At 45.1% G+C, this 18,206-nt stretch overlaps 1 pseudogene; it reads right to left on the bottom strand.

Moving 5' to 3' along the window:
* Positions 1-44: 44 nt before the first annotated feature.
* Positions 45-15,243, bottom strand: LOC105734066 (proteasome activator complex subunit 1-like; annotated as a pseudogene).
* Between the last annotated feature and the right edge of the window lie 2,963 nt (positions 15,244-18,206).

The following is an 18,206-nucleotide window of genomic DNA, read 5'->3' on the forward strand; positions in this document are numbered from 1 at the left end:
GGAAGGTCTCTGCTGTGCCCATCACAGAATGGGAAAGAGGGCTCTCAATAGATCACTCCCTTTGTTTCTCCCCTGGGCTTCTTGAGCTTATCTAAGTTTTTCAGGATGATGTCATATAGCACAGCATAAGCACTCTGGATCTCCATGACCATCAGCTGGATGTCCTGGTACTCTGCTTCATCCAGCTCTTGCACCTGCTGCCAATAATCACCCACGTGGGGCTGCTTGGCTGCTTTAGTCACTGCATCACCACGCTCAGAGAAATGGAGATTTGAGTGTGGAAGCTGGTCATCGGCTCAAACACCTTCTCCTGGACAGCCACTCCAAAATCGTTCCCATCCTCAATCCGAGGTATCTGCAGTTACAACCAGGTGGTGACCAGGTTGAGCTGCTCAGTGACATCCTTGATCTCAGGCTTCAAGCACTGCAGAAGGACCGTGATCTTTTCATTGCAGTTCATTGGACCACAAGGAGGACCTTTGTCTTCAACTTCCCCTTTCTTCTTGTCATCCTTGTCTTCCTTTTCCTGCTGTTTCTTCTGTTCCTCTTTCTCTTTCTCCTTGACTGGATCAGGCACTGGGATGTCCAATGGGGCCTTCAGATTGCTCAGGTTGCCTTCATTGAGAGCTGGCTCCTTTAAAAATGCATCCAGCTCAGAAATCTTCTTGGGGAAATAGCTCCTGAGCAGGTTCTCTCTAGGTACAGAGGTCTTCGTGAAACACATTCACCTGTGGGGCACAGGCATCCCTTCAGAAACCTGGCTTTAAGGCCAGTTCATTTGAGAGCAGTTCCCTTAGGGTTATGCAGGGCCTGACCTGGATTCCTCTAAGGCCAGACCTTGGCTTGGTCCTCAGGCTGGACCCTGAGTGTGGCCATGGCTGGGGCAGGGGGACCTAGCATTGTATGAGGAGCAGTATTCGTTCTTCTTAAAATGTGTTTGGTAGAGTTCAGCAGTGAAGCCATTGGGTTCTGGGCTTTCCTTTACTGAGAGACTTTTTTTTTATAGCTTTGATCTTGTTACTGTCTGTTCATATTTTAAATTTCTTTATGGTTCAATCTTGGTAGGTTGTCTATGTCTAGAAATGTGTCCATTTCTTCTAGATTTTCCAATTTATTGATATATAATTGCTCATAGGAGCTACTAACAATCCTTTGAATTTCTTCAGTATCATTTGTAATGTCTTCTTTTTCATTCTCTGATTTTATTTACTTGGCTCTTCTCTCTTCTTTAATTAGTTACTCTAGCTAAAGGCTTGTCTATTTTAAGTTTTCAAAAAAACAACTTTTCATTTCATTGATCTTTTGTATTGTTTTCTTCATTCAATTTCATTTATTTCTGCTCTGGTTTTTATTATTTCTTTTCTTCTACTAATTTTGGGTTTGGGTTGTTTTTGCTTTTTTTGTTCTTTAAGATGCATTGTGGCTGGGTGTGGCGGCTCATACCTGTAATCCCAGCATTTTGGGAGGCCGAGGCAGGTGGCTCACCTGAGTTCAGGAGTTCAACACCAGCCTGGCCAACAAGGTGAAACCCAATCTCTACTAAAAATACAAAAAAATTAGCCAAACGTGGTGGTGGATGCCTGTAATCCCAGCTCCTCAGGAGGCTGAGGCAGGAGAATCGCTTGAACTTGGGAGGTGGAGGTTGCAGTGAGCTGAGATCATGCCATTGCACTCCAGTCTGGGTAACAAGAGCAAAACTCCAACTCAAAAAAAGAAAATAAAAAAAAAGATGCATATTTAGGTTATATATTTGTTTTTTCCTCTTTTTTGATGTAGGGACTCATAGCTATAAATATCCTTCTTAGTATTGCTTTTGCTGTATCCCATAGGTTTTGGTATATTATGTTTCCATTATCATTTGTTTCAAGAAATTTTTCAATTTTCTTCTTAGTTTCTTCATTGGCACACTGGTCATTCATGACATATTGTTTAATTTCCATGTATTTGTATAGTTCTCAAAATTCTCTTATTATTGATTTCTAGTTTTATTTTATTGTGGTCAGAGAAGATGGTTGATGTTATATTTCAATTTTTTAATTTTGGTGAATGCTGCATGGCTGGGACTCACCTTTCAGAGGAGCGGACTCCCCTCTAGCCCAGGACAGGCCGAGAAATGCCATGCAATAGCCAAGTCCTGGAATCAGGAATCCCAAGAGCCTGCCTGTTCTCTATCCCACTGTGGGTGAGCTGATATCTAAGTTGCAAGACAAAGTTCCCTTTACTTTTTCCTCCACTTTTTTCAAGCAGGAATCTTGCCCCATAGCCACCGGAGCTGGGAAAGTGCTGAGTCTCACCTGAATCCAGCGAGGCTCAGTGTCTCACCTAAGGCCTTCGACCTTGTACCTGGGTATCACTGCTGGTTATTCAGGACCTAAGGACTCTTCAGCTAGCAGGTGACGAATCTTGCTGAGACTGGGTCCTTTCCTTTAAGGCAGCAGGTTCTCTTGTGGCCCAGGGTATGGCTAGAAATGTCCAGGGGTAAGGGCCTGGAACGCGGGCCTCATGACTCTGACCGGTGCCCTATCCTGCTGTGGCTGATCTGGTATCCAAGATGAAAGACAAAGTCCTCCCAACTCTTCCATCTCCTCTCCTCAAGCAAAAGGAAGGGGTCACTTTTGGAGCCATGAGCTATGCAACCTGGGGTGTGTGTGTGGGGATGATGCCAGCACTCCCTTAGACACTCCAGCTGGTGTCTCAGTAGGTCACATGCTCCCCCAGTCCACTGTCTCTGGGCCCAGTTTATCCCTAGGAGTTGCCTAGGTGTTGCAATCCTTAAGACCTAGACTGCCTTTCAAGTGTACCTGGGGCTCCAGAGTACTTTAGTCCAAGGTGATGAGGCTTGCGGGAACTCAGGTTCAGACTGCTGGGATCAGAGATTCCCCTCCGTCTAGGGTTTCAGCATTCCCTCTGTGGGCAGGCATCTGCTTACTTTGGTCTGGTTTTGCTCTCTGTTATAACAAGGGTAGCACTGAAGTCAATGCCTCACAATTGCTGGTTTCAGTGCCTCGCTCAGTGATATGAAGTTAAAACCAGGTACTGTGAGTGCTCACTTGATTTTTGGGTACTTGATTTTTGGGTGTTTTTCTTTGTGTAGATAGTTGTTAAATTGGTGTCCTTGTGTGGGGTGACAACCTGTGGAGCTTTCTATTCCATCTTGCTCCACCTCTCTCTAGGTTGTCTTTTTAATGTTTAGTTATAGGAGCTTTCTTTTCTTTTCTTTTTTTGTTTTGAGACAGGGTCTCACTCTGTTGTCCAGGTTGGAGTTCAGTAGTGCCATCACGACTCACTGCAGCCTCAGCCTCCTAGACTCAAGTGATCCTCCCACTTCAGCATCCTGAGTAGCTGGAACTACAGGTGCATGACACCATACCCGCCTAATTTTTTTTTGTACAGACGAAATTTTGCCATGTTGCCCAGGCTGGTCTCTAACTCCTGGGCTCAAGCAATCTATCTGCCTTGGCCTCCCAAAGTGCTAGTATTACAGGCATGAGCCACTGTTACTGGCTAAGTCGTAGGAGTTTACAATGTATTCTGGATACAAGTTTCTTAGCAGAAACATAATTTGCAAATATTTTCTCATATTTTGTTGGTTGTCATCACTTTTTTGTTCTTTGAAACACAAAAGTTTTAAATTTTGATGGTCTCATTTATTTTTTATTTTATTGCTTGTGCTTTTGATATCATATCTAAGAAACTGTTACCTGATTCAGTGTTACAAAGAGTTACTCCTACGTTTTATGAGTTTTACAGTTTAGCTTTTACATTAGGTCACTGATGCACTTTGTGTCAATTTTTGTATATGGAATGAGATGAGGTCTAACTTGGTTCTTTTGCATGTGAATATCCAGTTATCATAGAACTATTTATTAAAAAGACAATTTCCCACTGAACTGTGTTGGTACCTTTGTTGAAAATTAATTGACTATTCATAGGTTTATTTATGGATGCTTAATTCTATTCTATTGATCTATACATCTATCTTTATAGACCCAGTCTTGATTTCCATAGCTTTGTAGCAAGGTTGAAACTTTTGCAAGATTATTTTGGCTGTTCTGGGTCCCTGCATTTCCATATAAATCTTATTTAACTTATTTATTTTATTTTATTTTTGTAGAGATGGGGGTCTTGCTTTGTTGCCCAGGCTGGTCTCAAACTCCTGGCTTTGAGTGACCAAGCCTTGGCCTCCCAAAGTGTTGGGATTAAAGGCGTGAGTCATCATACCTGGCCTCCATATTAATTTTGGTATCAGTTTATTTATTTCTGCAAAAAAAAGTAGAAACAATTTTCACAGAAATTGCATTGAATTTATAGATCAGTTTTGTGAGTATTGCCATCTTAACAATATTAAATCTTTCTTGCAATTAATTTAGGCCTTTCAATTAATTTAGGTCTTTTAACTTTTTTCCAACTATGTTTTGTAGTTTTATTTTGCATATCATTTGTTAAATTTATTCATTTTTGATGGTATTTTAAATGGAACTGTTTTCTTGACTTTATTTTCAGATTTTTCATTGCTAACATATAGACATACCATTGATTTTTGTATACTGATCTTGTATTCTATACTCTTGTTGTACGTATTTATTAATTCTAATAAATTTTATTTTGGTGTGGGTGGGTGTGTGGATTCTATACACATATTATTTGTGGATAGAAATAATTTTACTTCTTCCTTTACAATCTGAATGCCTTTATTTATTTCTCTTCTCTTCTTAACCTGGTTAGAACTTCCAGTACAGTATTGAAAAGAAGTGGTGAGATGACACAACCTCATTCTGCTCCTGATCTTAGAGGAAAAGCTTTCAGATTTTTACCATAAAATATGTTACTTGTGGGAATTTCTTTGTAAATCAAATAAGCTCTTGACTTGTTTTCGAAACTTAATTTTTCCATTACCTGGATCTGGTTCTTATTCATGCTTGGGAACTTATATTTGCTTTGGACAATTTTTTTTCATCATGGCACTAGCAGCTATTAATTTTCACTGTAATTTTTATTGTTAGTCTCTTCTGGAATGGAAGATCTAACTGTGTTTGGCTACTGTTTCTTTATGAGCTCCTGGGATCTGGACTCCCCAAGTCAGAAGTGTGGGGTGTGAAGCTTTGTAGCCTGTTGTGAAGAGAAGGTCAGTGGTTTTGGGAAAAGAAATGGATCCCTTTATATAAATGTGTGTGTGTGTGTGTATGTGTGTGTGTGTAGGAGGGTAGTTTGTACTCCATAAGTTTATTTGGATAATAAGTTAGGAACAAGTCGGCTGTGGACGCAGTCGCAGTTTGGGGCTCTGGGAATGTTGGAAAAAATATTTTCAGAGTCTCCCAACGTATGTTTCAAGAAGCACAGTCCTAACTCGTTTTTCAAAAATTGCTGCTAAGGTCATATGTGCTTGAGATGCTGCCTGCTATGTGTTCCACTTAGAGACTCATTATGTATATTAGTGCATACGTTACTTAGGGGCCAGTCTAAATTCTGGATCAAAGACCTCAAGATATAGTGGTTCAAAGAAGATGGAAGTTTTTTTCTAACAATCTAGAGATGATTATTACAGGGCTGAGTGGGTGGCTTTCTGGTTCAGAATGGCTGCTCCTGATCTTGTCATCACATTTACATCCCAGCTCCTAGAAAGGAGAAATGGCAAGTCAAGCACAGGTTTATTTCTTTAAACAACGAGACTAGAAGAGACATATCACTTCTGCTCACATCCCCTTGTTTAGATCTTACTCCCAGCTGAAAGGGAGGCCAGGAAAAAATCTCTAACTGGAAGATACGTGTTCAGCTAAAATGTAAGAGTTTCATTATTAAAGAAAGAGGAAGAGAATGACTATTGGAGAACAACTAGGCATCTCTGCCACAGCATATTGAAGGCTTTGAGAAATCCTGCAGCTAAGATATCCGGTCTTTTCTTGGTTTTGGTTTTGTTTGTTGATGAAAAATCTACCAATAGTCCACAGTGTCATTAGTGTTGCTTGGAACATGCCTCGGGAAATGTTCTTATAGATAACCTCACTCCAGTGGGGTCTGTTGCACTTCCCTTCCTCCAAGATCTGAGTGCTGAGACCATGGCCTTACAAACTGCCTGATTATTATCTGGAGAGTGTCAGCTAGTGGGTCTTTCTGGGACAGAACGAGACTGGATATTGTATATGCAAAGCTGGTAGAATATTGTGCATGCAAAGCTGGCATGTTTTTGAGTTTGGAAATTCTCTGTTCTAACTTCTAGGAGGAATGGCTAAAGCAAAACAAAATGACAAATACTGCACACACCCAGAGATAAGAAGCTCTAGTGTCAGCCCAAATAGTTATACATCAGCCGGCCTCCAGAGTGAAGCAGAAGAACCAATGAATACCTTTTCCTTGGGGAATCATGATACAGGCGGGCAACATTGCACATTCTACATGTGAGAAGGCATGTCTGAACTGAGGGGCAGTCAGGGGTGATGGGTAGCCCATTGGCAATTAGTCAAGGTTGGGACTCCTGAGGAGACTTCTCCATGGGAACATCCCCCTGAGTATGGGCTGAGGAAATGAGGATAAAGTATGAGTTTTCAGGCTAGACAGGGTTCAAATCCCAGCTCTGCCATGTAGTAGCTGGATGAGCTTGAGCAAACTCTTTAACCTCTCAGAGGCTCTGTTTCCTCATTTGTAAAGTGTGGGTGTGAGTCACTGTCTCCTAGGGTCATTGCAATGATCAAATATAGAAAAGGAAAAGTGTCTGGCACTCCTCCTCCTCCTTTTCATACCACAAGGACATTGGGCTCCTGTGCCCAGGGTAAAATTAAGCTTTGCCTACGGTGGTTGCAGAGGGCAGTTCTAGCCCCATTGTTCCTTGTCTGATAGAAGAAAGTGGCAGATCTGGTCTAATGCAACCACAGGGAGTGAGGCAGAGAAAAATCATGGGACACAGGGCCAGGAGATGGGGTGCAGGCCCCAGCCCTGCGGTGAACTGGATCCCTTCCACTCCCTGGGCCTCAGATTCCTCCAAATTAATGGGACTAAACAACCTGGGATCTGTTCAGTTCCTATAGTGGGTGGGCTCTGGCCCTGTCCTCAGACTTGCAGCTCTTCTCTGAAAAATAGATGGAATTTTTCTTGGTTTTTCAGTATGTGTTTCTTCCACACCCTTCTCCAAAATGTTTTCCTGTGTTAATTTATTTGACTAAGAAGGTTTGTGGTGACAGACACCAAACAGGAAACGGCTGTCATAGCTGCTGTCTGCAATTTTTTTTTTTTTTTTTTTTTTTAAGGCTTTCTCCTGTACAACTCACCTTCTCTGCATGGCTCGGTATCAAGTGCTGGAGTGAGTCGAAGGGAAAGGGAAAGGGAAGTACATTTTTAGAAAGGAACATTTTTCTTCAAATTCAGGGTTTACTGAAGGTTAAGGATTATGACTACCCACAATGGCAGCGTTAGGTGGCTCCATTGCAGGGCCTTTGCACACCCAGTTCCCTCTGCCTGGAATGTCCACTCTGTTCTGTCTTTCTAGTTAATTCTGCTTCTTTAGGATCAGCTCAAGCATCACTTTCTCAGTCTTCCAGATCCGTCTAGATGGGTTTGTTGGTGCTGCATTCTCGCAGAACCTTCCTTCAGTGCACTCACTGCACTCATCCTGGTTTGCAATGGCGGGTCCAGTATTGTGATGTTTTGGTTAACGTCTCCCTACCCTCCTGTACCTGGATCATAAACCCCACGATGACAGGAACCTCGTGGCTTGCCATCACATCTCCAGCAGCAAGCATGGTGCCTGGTACGTAGTAGGCGCTCAGTCCATGTCCATCGAATGAATGAGAAACTTCCCACCCCTTCTACAGCCCAGGTAGGCTGGCCATGACACAGTGTCTGTGGGATGCATCCTGGCCTTGTCCCCTTGCCTGGTCACCCTCCTCATGCAGGTCTTTTTTGCTTCCCCATCTCCAGGACTTTGTTCCCACTCTACCAAAGTGTCTGAGAAATTAATCCAGAGACCACCCTGGTGCTGGAGGCCCATGACAGCCCCTCCCCCAGCTATTTATAACTTACTCGAGGAGAAGGGGCCTCTGAAGACTCAAAGAACTTTGAGGCCAAAAGGAATGAATATCTAATGGTAGAACTCCAGGTACCCCTAACGGCAGTGGAGGAAAGGGGGTAACCCTGATTCTTACCCTGTGTCAGTACCTTTTCTTAGAACTCAAAGACTCTAAGTCAGCAAAGTCTTCCGAGTCACGTTGAGGACAGCTCTGTGCTGACATGCTGTGGGCATGTGCATGTGTGTGCACTTGTCTGTGTATGTACAAGTGTGCCCATGTGTGTATGTGTGTGATGAATTAGAGGGAACAGAAGACAAACATAAAGGTCTTGATTGGCAGACCTGTAGGAGAAGGCAGGGCCCCCCAGATGATCCAGTGTTGAACCACTCACCAGACTGGCCTGCTGGCAACAGCACGCTGGCCCCTGGAGACTCACCCTTGTTTGTCAACATTACAGAACAGGATCACCTTCCTAACTGGGGTTTCATGCAGCACTGCAGCACATGGGAAAGGCCCATTACCTTGGGCTCCTGGGAGGTGCGTGACCTGCTGACTTAGGCCCAGAGCCAAAGCCTATTCTGGAACCAGAAGACTCAGGGCTTGGCTATGGCTTCAGAGCCAAAGGAAGCCCCCACCCAGCCAAGAACAGGTCTGGGAGGGGCAGGACCAGAATGTGACCCTTTCCTTGAGGGTGTCTTGAGGGTGAGGCCTGGAGCTCCAGGAAGGAAGCCCTGAGAGCCCTGGGTGGGGAAGGCACAGCAGTGTCGCCCGCCGCCATGGAAGGGATTCTGAGGGAGGGTCTCCCCTGTCTCAGGAAAGCAGGAATGTGGAGTAAGTTCCTGAGCTAACTTGGGCAGTAGAGAGGAATTTGGGAAACAGGATGAGATTTTTGGGAGGTTTCTGTGAGGTAAGCAGACGTGAAGGAAAGCAAACCTAGAGCAGAATGAGGTTCAGGATCCTTCTGGAAAGTGAGTTGGCAGCACATCTTCCAAACTCAAGAGTGGCTAGTGCCTGATCCCAGCACTGCCTCTAATGCGCTGATCCAAAAACACCTCATTCTAGTTAAGCTTCCTCATTTCAGAGACAAGAAAACTGAGGCTGGGACCAAAGGATTAAGTGATGAAACATTGAAACTTGCATCTCTCAAACAAAAACGTTTCAGGAAGGTGAAATCAGGGACATGAATGTGCCATGGGGAAAATAGCTCCACAAACCCAAAATATAATCCACTGCCATAATCTCAAGGACCGAGGACCAACTGAGAGATTAGCTGTTTCCAGAGGGCCGTTCCCTTACCAAGCACGTGCACACAGATAAGAGAGGTTGCATAAGGTCAGAGGCCAGGGAACCAGGAGCATGCAGGCAAGAAAAACACTTGTGCAGGGAGGTCACCTTGATCCAAGGAAGCCCATTGTGCTAAGATTAGAGCCGCAGAGGTTACAAAGCAGATCGGGGACATGGCCCCGTGGGTCCCAAGGCACACGGGAAAACAAAAGCTAGATCCTTTAAACACTTTAAAATCTGGATTGAGAAAGTAAAGAAATTGCTCCTTTTTGGCAAGCTGCTCAATGGTGGGTTTTCAAGTTGAGCCGGACTGCACACAGTTGTTTGTAATTTGTGATCCTGAGATATCCAAATTAGCTAATTTTCCTGCATGTGAATTCTGCTTTTTCAATCCCACCTCATCTTTAGGTCCAGAATTCAGCTCCTGCTGTATTAAATCCTGTTTTTAAAGGCAAACTGTATTTTTGTTTCTCCTGGCAAGAAAAAAGAGACAGATGCATTCACATGATCCGAAAGGTCAGATTAGCATTTTCTCCTGATAATTAAGATTCCACGCTAGACAATCACTACTTTATTTCTCCTAAGATGATAGACACCTGGCTTACGTTTCTTCCCTTAGAGATTAAACACTTACTTCCTGAGTCTCTTACTGGCTGCACAAGCCAGGAAGAGACATGGAAAATGTGGAGATGGAGGGGTTGGGTAATAAGACCTCTTATTTCAAAGAGGGCTGCAGTTTTGCAGGCTGGAGAACAAAAGACTGAATGGCAATTTAATGCTACTCAAAAACGGTCACCTGGCCAGGTGTGGTGGCTCACGCCTGTAATCCCAGCATTTTGAGGGGGCCGGGGTGAGAGGATTGCTTGAGGCCAGGAGTTTGAGACCAGTCTGGGCAACAAAGTGAGACCCTATCTCTACAGAAAAATTAAAAAATTAGCTAGGTGTGGTAGCATGCACCTGTAGCCCCAGCTACTCAGGAGGCTGAGGCAGGAGAATTGCTTGAGCCCAGGAGTTTGAGGCTGCAGTGAGCCATGTTGGTGCCCCTGCACTCCAGCTTGGGCAACAGGCTCCCCATCTCAATCAAAAAATAAAGGTCACCTGCTTTTCATACCAAGGAAGCGACCCCAGGGTTAAGGGGTAACACAAGACATCTAAGTTGGAGATGCTTGTATGGTGGGGAGTGTGTGGGAGGGTTGAATTTGCTTGCTCCTGTGGCTTTTTCATTTCGAAAGGATAGATTACCATTTGCTCTAAAGGGCATAGGGAAGTCCCTTTCTGAAGGCAGAGGTTGGGCCTGGGAGCCCGTCAGCTTTTCCTGTCCTGTGGCTGCTCCACCCAGGTCTCTGTTCCTCACTGTGCGCCTCTTGAGCTCTTCTACTTTAGGGAACCAAATGCCACTTCTATGGTGGAACTGCATGAGCTGGCGCCTCTGTGCCTGGAGGCTGCAGCGCAGGCTAAAAATGAGAATGTGGCCTGGAATCACCTAACATCACTGTTTCGGCTCTGTCTCTTCAATGCTGTGGAATGAGGTGACTGTCACGTGAAATGCACCCCTTTCTGGGCAGCACGATCGCCTCAGAGCTCACATGGGTTTCTGAGGGCAAAGACATCCTGTGCTGGGATTTAAATAGACAAGTCTAGCACTTAAGGAGCATGAAGTCATTTTCAACTAGGGCGGCCCAAAGAGGGATGTTTATGTGAATGCGATGCCAAAGGAATCCACACCAGCTTTTAGAGAAGCTCTGACCATCTCCTCATGGCGGGAATGCAATACCAATGGGTAACAGCAGCCTGCGTGAGGCATTTCACATGGGAGCTCTCATTTCATTCTCACAGCAGCCCTGTGAGGCAGGCATTATTATCCCCAGGCAACAGACGAGGAGAGGAAGATCTGGGTGACGGCAGTGGTGAACGGCAGAGCCAGCCCGCACCTGGTCTCACTGCGGTTAGGCACATGCTCTTTCTTTCATACTAGCAGCCCCCATGGAAAGATCCGGGTCAGCTGATCTCCTGCCATTCAGGCTCAAAGGCTGCCCTCCTTGGGACTTTGATCAGGCAGAAATCTCAGAGCCTTGCCCCTTGTCAATGAAATCCAGTGTTTTCCCTCATCTTCTAGCCAATACCGGACAACCTCAGAAGGAACCAGGGTCAATGTCACCATAGTTAACACACGCCTTCCCAAGAAGGAGCTGGGTAAAGTGCCAGGGCTTCCTCAGCTTCCCAGGCTGGGCCACGGGAAATGCAGGAGCTGAGCCACAGGGATAGCTGTGTGTGGCAGCTGCCCAGCTAAGTCCTCTAGATAGCTGAGTATCCTGGCCGGCTGCGGTGGCTCACGCCTGTAATCCCAGCACTTTGGGAGGCCAAGGTGGGCCGATCACGAGGTCAGGAGTTCGAGACCAGCATGACCAACATGGTGAAACCCCATCTCTACTAAAAATACAAAAAAATTAGCCAGGTGTGGTGGCATGCGCCTGTAATCCCAGCTACTCGGGAGGATGAGGCAGGAGAATCGCTTGAACCCAGGAGGTAGAGGTTGCAGTGAGCCGAGATCGGGCCACTGTACTCCAATCCAGCCTGGGTGACAGAGCGAGACTCCTTTTCAAAAAAAAAGGGATGAGATTAATGTCAGCTGAAGCCATGGCTGCCTCATTTGCCGTCACATCGCCTCGGATCTCCTGCATAGCACCTGCGTCATACCTGCTTCCACCATGCCCAGGTTAGCACACACCCTGTTTCCTCCACTAGACCAGGAGGTGTTGGAAGGTGTGGCTGCTGTGCCCATGCTATGTTGCCAGGGACACATGGTAGATAGAGGCTTCGATGAACTGAGTTGAAGGGAGTTTGTGTTAGAAGCAGGTAAGAGATGCTTCTTGGGGCCCTCTTGGCACAAAATGTGATCTTAAAGTCCTGCAGTTAGAATATGAAATTAATGACTTCTGGTTTTTAGACTAGCTTGGAATAATGAGATAAACCTGGACTAGGAGCTAGGTCAACTCCCTCAAATCCTGGCTCTGGTATTTTTTAAGATTTGGGGCAAGTTATCTAATCTAATTCAACTTGAGTTTCTGGCATAAAATATGTGTCCTAGTTAATCTGAGTTTTAAGAGAAATGAATGAGATCACAAAGATGAAAGCACTTGAAAATGGAAAATACAAGGTGAATAATTTTTTTATGTTGTAGAAAAAATGTAATGAATAATCCAGTTGTCTTAGCAGTTCTAGAGTTGTGTTTTGTCTTGTTTTTTGATAGCCCTCAAGATACACACACACACACACACACACACACACACACATTAGGCAACCACTACCTTAATCAAAACATAGAATATTAGTACCATCAGAGGCTCATTTTGGAGCCTTTCATAGTCAATATCCCCCAAAAGTAACTCTAGATTGGACTTTCCTGTCCTCTCATCTTGGGATTTTACCTGAAAATTCTTCTTTGGGGTTTCCCCGACATCCCAGCTCCTCCTCCCCTGCCTTCCAGGTCAGGTCTGCAATGCCCACTGTGTTCTCCCACCCAAGAGAAGTTATGGCATGAGATAATGGCTGCAAGGCCAGCCTCATGACCCCACAGACCGCAAGCTGGCCGAGGCCACTCCCCGCCTCCCAGGCTGGATGCGCCTCATAGGCCTCTGTTACCACATTTCCATAACCTCACACCCAGCTGCCTCAGAGTCTTTCTCTCCCACCAGCCTGTGAGCTTCCTGAGGACACTGACCATGTTCTGTCCATTCTACATTCCTTGATCCCTGCTGCAGAGAGGTGTTTGCACAACCCACCTGAGTTGTAGAGTTTGGTATAGGACAGGATATCAAATTTGGCAGGAACCAAATTCATTAGCTGAATCATTAATCAGGTAATGAAGTCACCTTCTTAGTTGAGCTCAGTGGCTCGTGACTATAATCCCAACACTTTGGGAGACTAAGGTGGGAGGATTGCAGATGGGAAGATCGTTTGAAGCCAGGAGTTCAAGACCAGCCTGGGCAATATAGCAAGACTCCATCTCTATTAAAAAGTGAAATAAAATGAAATAAGAAAGAAATAACCTCTAAGGAGTTTGCCTTTTTAGCACCAAAACATGGAGAAAATTTCCAAGGTTCTTGCAACCTGGGAAACTAACTTGCAAAATATCACCCTCTCCTTCAGTGGGAGACATCCAGAGAATACAAAAGTAGCTTTTCAATGTGTGCAATTATTTATTAATTTTTTTTAATGACCAAATGTCAAGGAGCCCCACAGCCAGCAGCCAACATTGCACAACCCAGATTGCTAGGAGTGGCACCGCTGCTGGAACAGGTGAGGCAAGAACCTTGAAAACTTGCTTCATGTTCTGGTGCTGAAAAGACAAACTCCCAGGAGGTGGATCCCTGAGCCGGCAGCATGACCAACCCAGCAACTCCTCAGATGCACACAATCAGACAAGAAGCAGGCCTGCTTATTTCCCATGCAGGTTTTGCTTGCCCAGCTTGGTCGATGGGGTTTTACAGGGAGAGCGGCTAAGCTGGTTCTGTGCTTTCTCTATTTTTTCCACCTTTGACCCGGCATTAACCCAGCAGGAGAGTTCCCCTCACCCAGCCACTCACCAGCCCAGCTCAACCCCATTGGTAAAAATGTGGAGCTGTCACCAAGTCTACCATCACGTCCCCTTGCCTCCATCTTCCTGTCATGTCTTAAGTCCACGAGCTCTCTCCATCCCAGCCACCCCTGCCTTAGCTCAGCTCTGGGTTAGGTCCCACCCGGTCACCAGTCTCTGCTCTCCTCACTGCTGAATCCGCTGATGACATCACCACCAGTGTGACACCTAACAGCATCACCATCACCTGCTTAAAACCCTTTCATGCTTTCCCATTGGCTTACAGACAGATTTTAAAACAGCTTCATTGAATATCTTCATTAAGATATAATGCACATATCACAGAGTCCAGCCTTGAAAAGTGTACAATTCAGGCCGGGTGCAGTGGCTCACACCTGTAATTTCAACACTTTGGAAAGCCTAGGTGGGTGGATCGCTTGAGACAAGGAATTGGAGACCAGCCTGGGCAACACGGGGAAACCCCGTCTCTACAAAAAATACAAAAGTTAGCCGGGCGTGGTCATGCACACAGGTAGTCCCGGCTTCTCAGGTGGCTGAGGTGGAAGGATGGCATGAACTCAGGAATCTAGGCTATTGTGAGCTGAGATCATACCATTGTTGAGCCTGGGTGACAGAGAGAGACCCTATCTCAAAAAATAAAGTATACGATTCTGTTGTCTTTATTGTAGTCACTCAGTTGTGCAATCATCACCATTAGCTAATTCCACATTTTCACTTCAGAAAAGAAACCCTTCATCCATTAGCACTCACTCCCCAACCTTCCTCTCCCCAACCCCAGGCAACCACTAATGCACTTCTTCCTCCACGGGTTTGCCTATTCTGCGTATTTTATGAGTGGAATCACACAATATGCAGTCTTTTGTGTCTGGTGTCTTTCATTTAGCACAATGTTTTCAAGGCTAGTCTGAGCTGTAAAATATATCTGTATTTTATTATTTGTCAAGGCTGATTGGCATTTCATTGCATTGCTATGCCACATTTTGTTTATCCGTTCCTCAGCTGGTGAACATAGTGGTTGCTTCTGCTTTTTGGCAATTATGAATAGTGCTGCTATTAACACTTGTGTACAGGTTTTTGTGTGGGCCTATGTTTGCGTTTGTTTTGTGTAACTAGCTAGGAGTGGAGTTTCTGGGTCCTGTCATGTTTAAGGACTCATTTCAATGCCTTACTGTGAGGCCAGAGCCCTGCCCATTCAGGGTCTGCCACGCCCTGTCCCAGATTCCACTCCTCTCTTGCCATAGCAGATGACTGCAACACTCAGAACATAACACACCTGACACTTCCTGCCATCCACCCCCCACAGCATGGCTTGCCTCTCTCTAGCCTCTGCACCTGGATAACTCCTTCACACAGTTCAGGCATCACCGCTATCTGGGGATTCTCCAGTGAACAAGACAAAATCCCTGCTCTTACGGAACTCATGTTAGAGAGAGGTGAAATAGGTAAAAAGAAATAAAACTATATATTAACAGGCATACATGTTACGTACACAACTATTTACTAAAAATTTAAGCATCCCTTTCCACGGTGTAGAATTGTTGCTGTCCCAACAGGAACAAAGTTTATATCCAGCCTTCTTTCTATCCAGATATGACCACGTGATGAATTCTTGTTAGTGGGATGGAAGTAGAGAGATGTGTGTCACTTCTGGTATTGGGCTTTTAAGAAGTGGGTGGGTTTTGGCCATACTCTTTCTTCCTCTCTGCAGTTTGGGTGCAGGGAACTTTGAGGCACTAGGGATGGCAGGTCTGCAGGATAGAAGGAGCCTGAGTATCTGAATCACCATGTGAAAGCGAGCCGTATGCTCACCAGGAGCACCACATCAGGCTGATGGAGGACGAGGATCCAGCTTCTATTGTCTTAGGCCACGGAAGTGTGAGTTCCTTTCTGAAGGGAGCTAGTGTGTCCCTCATACATTTGAAAATGAAAGGATTTTTCCGTCAGCTATAGTCAGACATAATTCATCTTTTCTGGAACAGAAAAGTGGATGTGCACTTTTATTTGCTTCCTGCTTTGGTGCCTTTTGTGTAAGGGTCCTCTAAGTCAACCCTGAAAAATTTTCCACCCATCAAAAACATTCTCCAGCCAGGCACAGTGGTTCACGTCCGTAATCCCAGCACTTTGGGAGGTTGAGGCTGGCGGATCGCTTAAGCTCAGGAGTTCAACACCAGCCTGAGCAACATGGCAAAACCCTGTCTCTACAAAAAAACACAAAAATACAAAAATTAGCTGGGTGTGGTAGTGCACATCTGTAGCCCCAGCTACTGGGAAGGCGGAGATGAGAAGATTGCTTGAACCCAGGTGGTTGAGGCTGCAGTAAACTGTGATGGTGCCACTGCACTCCAGCCTGGGCAACAGAGTGACACTCTGTCTCAAGAAAATAAATACATAAATAAATAAATGAATAAAAAAAAATTTTCCAAGCACCCTCAGCAGAGCTAGCCAAGTGAGAGGAAGCATGGATTTTTGGGAAGGGAAGAGAAATGGAGGATCTGCCTTTTATAGTAATGATCCCTTCCCACTGGTTCCCAAGTCACCTCACCTAAATTTACTCATGCAACTATTCACAGGCAGAGGCACATTTTCTATACCAGAGTTTTAGAGATGAGCTCTCAAACCATGTGACAGCAGAGCCCCAGGTGAATGAAAATGTAGCCTGTGCCCTAGGCCTCCTGTTCTTCCCTCGAAGCCCATCTCTGCACAATGCACATGCTCAACTCGCTGAGCAGAAAAAACAGTGAAGATTGCAGGTGGAGACCCGGGAGGGGGTTACATCTCAAGAGCACAGCGTCCCTACTCTCACCTTAACTGGCTCTGCTCTCCTCAAATTCTCTCCTCACAGCCCCTTTCCCTCCTCTTTATTCCCTCTTCCCCTCCCCTTCCCTGACCCCCTGTTCATCTCTGACTCTGAACTCAGGAAGTTGCCTCTGCCCAGTGTGGGACGCCCCTCTTCCGGGTCTCTCACTCCTTTTTTCTTATACAAAGCATCAGTATTTCCATTTTACAGCCTTAATCCTAGTTACACAAGTTAACTTTCTGTGGAGCCACCCTTAAACAAAGTAGAGCAAGGGTGTTATAAATATCCATAAGGTTGCTTATCCTAGCAGGAACTCAAAAAATGCCTTTTTCTTTCTTTCTACCTTTTACATGCCCAAAACATCTGCCACAGTATAAACATTCCACACATCGTTGTCAAATGCAACCAAACATCCTTGGAAATATATTGGAAACACATTGAATATACCAAAAGAAGGCACAATTTAAGGTGGAGTTGTGATGGTGACTAGCATCTTATTCAGTTGCATGAAAGAGTTTAAGTCGATTCAACCAAGGATGCAGAAGGAAAGAGCTGCTTTGCACCACGTGATGGCATCTAACAGATACTAACAGGTGTTCCTGGCTTATCGCTGGGCGATTGTGGTTTCACTTTTAAGTTCACTGGCCACCAACACCTGCGATTTTGCATATTCTTGCTCAGACCACAAAAATTTTTATTATAACGTTTGAGTACCCTGGAGTGGATAACTCTAAATTGAACCAAACACTGTCTTTCCATCTTCAAGGTGAGTCCAGTCTTTTAAGTATTTTAAATTCTGTAGACATGAGATGTGTGATGCAGGGTGCGTGCTCCTGAGTTCACAAGGATTGGGTATCTTCCAGCTTGGAGATAATAGTGTTCCCGTTAAATTATTATTATTATTATTTTTTGAGACAAAGTCTCGCTCTTGTCACCCAGGCTGGAGTTCAATGGCGCGGTCTTGGCTTATTGCAACCTCTGCCTCCAGAGTTCAAGTGATTCTCCTGCCTCAGCCCCCCGAGAAGCCAGGATTACAGGTGCCACCACACCTGGTTCATTTTTGTATTTTTAGTAGAGATGAGATTTCACCATGTTGGTTAGGCTGGTCTCGAACTCCTGACCTCAGGCGATCCACCCCACTCAACCTCCCAGAGTGCTGGGATTACAGGCATGAGCCACCGTACCTGGCCTAAATTATTGTTATTATTATTATTATTATTTTATTTGTTTTTAAGAGACAGTGTCTCGCTCTTTCACCCAGGCTGGAGTGCAGTGGTGCAGTCATGGCTCACTGCAGCCTCGAACTCTTGGGCTCAAGCAATCCTCCTGCCACGGGCCCTCATCAATTATAGCCAAACTTTATTGAGCATTATGATGTGGCAGCACTATCTATCCTAAGCAGTTTGTGATTTTATCTCACAATATCCACACCACTGTCCTATGAGGTAGCTACTATTGTCCCTATTTTACCAAGGAGGAAACTGAGGGGTTAACCCATTTGTCTAAGGTTGCTTGGTAACTAAAAATT

The sequence above is a fragment of the Aotus nancymaae genome, unplaced genomic scaffold, assembly GCF_030222135.1.
Source record: "Aotus nancymaae isolate 86718 unplaced genomic scaffold, 86718_ANA_hifiasm-v0.15.2.pri h1tg000043l, whole genome shotgun sequence".
NCBI lineage: Eukaryota > Metazoa > Chordata > Mammalia > Primates > Aotidae > Aotus > Aotus nancymaae.